Source organism: Pteropus vampyrus, unplaced genomic scaffold (genome assembly GCF_000151845.1).
Source record: "Pteropus vampyrus isolate Shadow unplaced genomic scaffold, Pvam_2.0 Scaffold82, whole genome shotgun sequence".
Taxonomy (NCBI): domain Eukaryota; kingdom Metazoa; phylum Chordata; class Mammalia; order Chiroptera; family Pteropodidae; genus Pteropus; species Pteropus vampyrus.
In genome coordinates this window covers 8272854-8279731 of record NW_011888863.1, presented here as the reverse complement: position 1 = coordinate 8279731, position 6878 = coordinate 8272854, and the positions used below count along the sequence as shown (strand labels likewise).

General features: G+C 33.8%; 1 long non-coding RNA gene across 1 annotated transcript in view; it reads right to left on the bottom strand.

Moving 5' to 3' along the window:
* Positions 1–3154: 3154 nt before the first annotated feature.
* The window catches only part of LOC111741828, a 13505-nt gene continuing 9781 nt past the window's right edge, over positions 3155–6878 (bottom strand). The window contains exon 2 of the long non-coding RNA XR_002781097.1: positions 3155–3937. This is a non-coding gene — a long non-coding RNA (uncharacterized LOC111741828). The remainder of the gene's footprint in view (positions 3938–6878) is intronic.

Below are 6878 nucleotides of genomic sequence, written 5' to 3'. Positions count from 1 at the left end.
AGAATGTATGAGAATGTAAAGGAGCAAAAGGAGACTTTTTATAAATGTTTTGTGTGTAAATCTTCATTTAGCAGAAATCTGTTGTCCATTCACTTGTGTGGTAGGCACTGGGAAATGTAAAGGTAAATAAACCCCCCAAAGATAACCTTTAGTCTAGTAGGAGAAATAAACATGAACATAAATAATTCAAGGGAGTCAACCAAAACATTGTAAATAAAAACAATTGTGAGTATGCCTGAGATTTCAAATTAGAAAATATGTCTGTTCTGCACCAAAAATTCTATTTTACTAGTATACTTCCTGTCTCATAAATATGTTGAAAAAATCTTTTCTAAAACAAAAGGAAAATCTCTCTACTAATGGCCTAGATTTTTCATAATAAATTAAAAAATTGTCAGTCCCTTCTCTCTCATATGCGTGCTGCAATAATATCATTTGTTTTGTATACTGCACATGAGTAATTTCACTCAGTATTATTCACATTGATGATTTGATTCATATGATGATATTGATATTAAATGACATCTACCTTTGGTATTTGTAAAATGATTTTCCAGTAGTTCAGTATTTCTTGTAGCTAATTTATAGGTTTCTCAAAGTGTGACATAATATTTTGCATTTAAAAAGGCAGCTTTATGGAAAAAGCAAAACTATGGAGACAGTTTGAAAAGATCAGTGGTCACCAGGGGTTCAGGGGAATGAAGGGAGGGATGACTAGGTGGAGCATAGGGTATTTTTAGGGCAATTAAACTCTTCTGTATGAACTGTAATGTGGGTACATGTTATTATATATTTCATACAAAGAGCAAACCCCAATGTAAACTCTGGACTTTAGTTAATGATAAAATATCAATATCGGCTTGATTGTAGCAAATATACCACACTAATGCAAAGTGTTAATAATAGGGAAAACTGAGGAGGGTTGAGGTAGTAAGTGGGAACTCCGTACTTTCCACTCAATTTTTCAATAAAGCTAAAACTGCTCAAAAAATAAGTCAATTAATTATAAAATAAAAGTAACTTTGAATTTAAGCTGCCTCTGAAGTTTTGCTTGCAGCTTATCTTTAGATACAAATACTTTAATAACGAAAAGCATCAATGTTGCTTTTTTTCTGTGAAAACCTGATCAGTTTTTTCAATCAGAGAGGTAGCCATTCTTTTTCTTGAAAGTGTGACCAATTTTATAACAGCTTAAGAACTCGTATCTAGATGTAAATAACCGTACAATTCACTTTTCATATATCCATCATCCAAATTTCTATTACCACCTTTAAATTTGGGCTGCTAGTGTGGTTACCAGATTCTCAGATTCATTTATCCAAGCATGTAAAGATTCCCATTCTAAAAGAAAGTATTTTAGAAGATGTCATTTCTAATTTTTCTCTTTTAAAGAGTGTTTAAAACACATTTCTTCGAGGAAAACTCTGACTCTATGCTTTACTGAATCACCATCGGATTTTCTGAATAGTGTTCACTCCTCTACTATTATTTCTGACATCCCTTTGCAGCTGGTAATAATAGCACAAACACTTCATGCCAGATGGTCTGTGTGCTAAGTATTTTACTTATATTAATTTTCAAAATAACCCTTCCTTGTAGGTGGTGTGATTTCTGTTTTAATAAAACTGAAGAGCTGGCTTCAGTTTTATTATGAATTAGGACTTGTGTTTAGTTTGCACTATTTGTAATGGAACCTCCTTACACGTTGCTGTACTATTTTGTAAATGTTAAGTTCTTGCTTGTGTGCATACCGTGTAATCACAAGGAAATAGTAAATTCTGAAGGGAAAGCACTGAGTCTTTTTCTGTTTCTTGTCTCCAGTGAGTTCTTAACCTAGTATTTAGTCTGTAACAAATATTGATGAGCAACTCAAAAATTAATTTTTGAAACTAAAGTGCTCATCAAATTTAGAAAGACTACTAGCTTTTCATGAAAATATTTTTATTCAGTAAATGAAAAACTCAAGCATTAGGGAGAGGTGCTTTCTTAGAATACAAAAATTTAGTATATAGATGAGACCATTGTATAGTGTTTTCGGTTTACAAAGTGTTTTTAACATATCTGTTTTAATTCTTACAAAATGCTTAAATAAGAAAAGTTATGTAACTATTTTGAAGATGAAAATTCTGGGACTCAGAAAAGTTAAAGTGTTTATATTCAGATAGCAGTTATTAGTAGGGTTCATATTACAACCTTTGATTTCTGATTCCATATCCCAGACTATTTCAGACTTGACAGTCTTAAACAAGTATGTCAGTATGTGTTCCTTTAAAATGTTTTATTATAGTCAAATAGCCATCAAGAGAGGTTGCTACAAATTTACAGGCAGTATTGTATAATGGCTAAAATTGTTGACTCGGGTGTCATTTACTGTGGGACCTTGATATAAGTCATTAAACCATGTCCTTCAGTTCAATTGTAAAATTCAACTAACATAAATACAGCACCCACTCACATGGTTATTGTGAAGAGTAAACGGATAAATTTTTGTAAAGCTCTGAGAAGAGTGCTTGGCACATTCCAAGGAGTGTATAAGAGCACCAAATCTTTGCTGACATTTGAGATACTATCAGAATGTTATTATTAACAACTACCTAAAAGGTAAAAAATGCTATTGATTTATCCTTTTAGTTTGTATTTTCCTAATTATTAGTAACTTTGAGCATTTTCTTATGTGTGTTTTCTTTGCTGTTGGTGAGTTTTTTGTTGTTTTGTTTTGGTTACTTTCTCTTCTAAATGGTTAGTTAGTATCCTTTGCTCATTTTGTAAAATCTGTTTTGTGATTTCATATTGAATTATAGAAGCTTTATCATATTATTCTGGATAATAACCCTTTATTAATCAATATAGAAGTATTTTTCTTGTTAGTTATCTTTTAACTATGTTCAAATTTTCTTTTGTGTTGTAGTTTTAAATTTTTATATACTCAAGTCTGTCAAGCTTTTCCTTCAAGGTTTTTTATTTATGTCATATATTTTACATTTTCTTCTGATATTTGCATAGTTTTCATTGTTACATATGGGCATTTAATACCCAAGAAATTGTACCATTGAACAGCAGCTTGATTTGGGAAGGTGGCAATAAAGCTGGTAAGCAGGCCTTGAAGGTCACTGTCTTAGCTTGGCCGCCAAAACAAAATGCCATCGACTGAGAGGCTTAAACAACAGAAATTTATTTCTCACAGTTCTGAAAGTTAGTTAAGTCCAAGATCAAGGAGCAGGCCAATTCAGGTGCTTGGTGGGAACTCTCTTCCTGTTTGCAGATGGCTACCTTCTTGCTGTGTACTCACGTGACCTCTTCTTTATGCACACTGGGATAAAGAGAACAAGCTCTCTGGTGTCTCTTCATAAGGCCATTACATTCATGACATTCCCTAAACCCACATTCTTCCAAAGGCTCCATCACCAAATACTATCACATTGGGTGCTAGGACTTCGACATATGAATTTTGCAGGAACACAAACACTCAGTCCATAAGAGTCACTTTTGTAGGGCAGTAGGTCACCAGCAGGCCATGCTTTCCATCCCAGATAGCCTTCAGGGCTGAGTTGTAGAGGAAATGAAAGTTCTTCTAATACTTCACAGAACCTCATCAGACTGGAAACGTCATCATCATTTGCCACTCTGAGATTAGCCCAGAAGAAAGTAGAAGCTGTGTCATTTCAATGTGCCCACAGCAGTTGGCCCAGTGTAGGCAGCATACCATTTCGCTCCACTTTGCAGCAGGAATGGCGTATAGTACCCACAATGGCTGGGATAGAAAGGAGCATTCTAGCCATTGTCATTCAAGGCTACCAACTGGATTCCCCTCTCAAAGTGGCATGCTGCATACCACACTCTAGTAACAGCAGTATGGGCCTCATGTGTATGGTCTGGACGCTGCCATTCTGGCCTTCATCTTCACCTCAGGCTTGGGAGGTGATTGGGGGCGGGCAGCCTGTAGAGACAAGACATTTTTAAAGTACTCCATCACCAGTAAAAACAAAACAAAATAATTTGGTATTTAGATTAATTAAGAAATTAAAATAATTAGAAGATGTTATTATCAATGTATGATGTGGCCAAATAAAAGCATCAAATATGCATTAATGAGAGGTATAAGAAGCTGTGAGAAGCAGCAAAAAATAATAACTCATTTTGGTTCACACGTTAGCACTCTTTTCTGTGCACACACATACAATTTTATTGACATGTAGCGTTTGCTTCTAAGTCTAAACTCTCAGTCCAGAATATGATTGACATTTGGTTTGATGAAACTTTCCAATCTGCTTTGTATGTTATTCTGAGCTGTTTTCCAACTTTAAAAACAGCAGGATCAAAATAAAAACCATGAGCCCACTTACATACCCTGTATGTGTAGTAAAAGTTGCTGCAACTTAATTGATAATCCTACGTTCCATGAAGAAGAGCAGCTAGTGTTTCCTTAACTAAAGTTCATTTTAGTATTTGGAATTGAAGAAAGTGCCAATCATTCATCCTTTTGTTCAGTAAATATTTATTGAGCAATCTACTTTGTGTCATTGAACAAGGGTAGGCATTGGGCACAAAGTAGTGAACAAGACACACGGTCCATGCTTTGTTGGAGGTTACAGTCAGGTGAGTGGAGTTTTCAGCCAAATAGAAAAGAAAGAACAGAATATACTAAGAAGGCATGGATTTGATATAGAATACGGATTATGAATGTGATCTAGGTCAAAGTAAGTTTTAACAAGAGGTTTAAACTGTTACAAAGACAGAGAAATTCTAAAAAGGACATGGAAATTTTCAGGTATGGAAATAGTAAATAGAGTGTTGCCGAAACATAGATATCAAACTATTCTTTGATTTAATTTGGAAACCACACTATTTTGAGGAATCCTTATCAGGTTAATAAGAAGTATAAAAAGCTGATTGCTTTGGGAAGTGTTTTTGTTTTTTTTTTTTTAGAAAAATGCATGTGTATATAGCAAATGAAACCATTAATATTTTAATTTTATATGTTCACTAAATGCTTTATTGTTTTTGTTTTGTTTTGTTTTGTTTTAACAAAAACTCAGATAAATATTTTTAAAATCTTAATGATAGAAAAAGAATTTGCATATAACTTGGCAGTTTTTCTGGGTCTCAGACACTGATGTGTGAACTGAATTGAAAAGTGAATAGGCTGGAAGCAGAAGAAATATTTGAGAAGAAAATGCAATAGTTCTGACAATTGCTTGAGGTTTGAGTTAATAGTTTTCTTTAATTTACATCTTACAAATGTATAAATTCTGTCTTTATATTTTAATATTAAATAATCAAAATATGTAGGCGCTTTAAAAACTTTACTAAAGTTTTATGTTCTTTTAAATTGTAACTAATTTTAATAGAATACTAATACATAATTTTCTATAGTTTACAATGTGTGATATTAGTAACAGTTATTTTTGGTCTCTTGTCTGTAATATTCTGAAGAAAAATCAGCATTACCTTTCTTCCTTTCCTTCCCTCTCCTTCTTCATTCTTCTTTCTCTCTAATGACTTATAACCCATGGAATAAAATAAACATCCATGAGTCCATACTGATATAAATATAAAGGAAGAAATATATAAACTAGAAAGGTTATCTATTTCTTAAGTAGAATTCCAATTCCAATTAATAAATATAGAAGGAACGATGGCAACAGAAAACCACTATTAGGCAGACATCCCAGTAATAATTATTGTAGGCAAGAAGAAACCTTTGACATGCTAAAATTAGTAAAGTATGATAAGAAAGATGATCATACTATTAACACATCTTCCCATATTTATTAATGGCAAACACAAAGTAATAATTTTACAGTGAAGCAACCCAGCAGACATCACCTCAACCACATAATCAAAGTTAACATCACTGGTGCTATGGACTGAACTGTGTCCTACCCAAATTCATATGTTGAATCCTAACCCCTAAAGTGACTGTATTTGGAGACAAGGTCTTTACTGAAGCAATTAAGATTAAATGAGGTCAAAGGGGAGGGCTCTGATCTGACAGAATTAGTGTCCTTATAATAAGAGGCAACAGAGAGTTTACTCTCTACCTAATGTGAGGACATAGAAGGCAGACAGTCATCTGCAAGCCAGAAAGAGAGCTCTCACCAGAAACCAATCCTGTAGACCTCTATCTGGGACTTCCAGCCCCTAGAAATTTGAAAAAACAAATGTCTGCTCTTTAAGCTACCTAGTCTGTGATATTTTGTTAGGACACCCCATGGTGACTAACACATCTGGTATTAACAGAAATCAGCATCATATACCCCCTGATATGATGCACATTGCTTCTCTGGTATTCTTGCCAAAAATGCATAACCTCAAACAAATCTTGAGAAAACATCAGACATTCTCAATTGAGGAACATTCTATAAAATAAATGGCCAGTATACTTCAAAAGTGTCAAGGTCTCGAAAGGCAAAGGAGTTATCACTGTTGGAGAAGACTAAGAGGACATAATAGTTAAATACAACGTGGAATCCTGGACTGGATCCCCTGGAACAGAAGACATTATGTAAACTAATGTTAATGTTCTGGTTTGATAATTATAGTACATTATCTAAGTTGTTATATTATGGGAGCTGAGCATATGGGAATTCTCAGTTCTATTTTTGTAACTTTGTAATTCTAAAATTACTTCAAAATAAAAAATTAAATATAAACAAATGTACACATATACACTTGTGTGAGTGTGTGTGTGTGTGTGTGTGGGGGGGCGTATATCTCCAGAACTTGACCATTTCTTATAGCTTTATTGCTACCATTCAGATCATTTCCTGCCAAGATTACTGCAAAAGCTACCTAACCATCTCTGTCATTTCATCCCTAGCTTCCCTCAGTTTATTTTCAACCTGGTGGTCAGATTGGCCCCATTAAAACATAGTCTG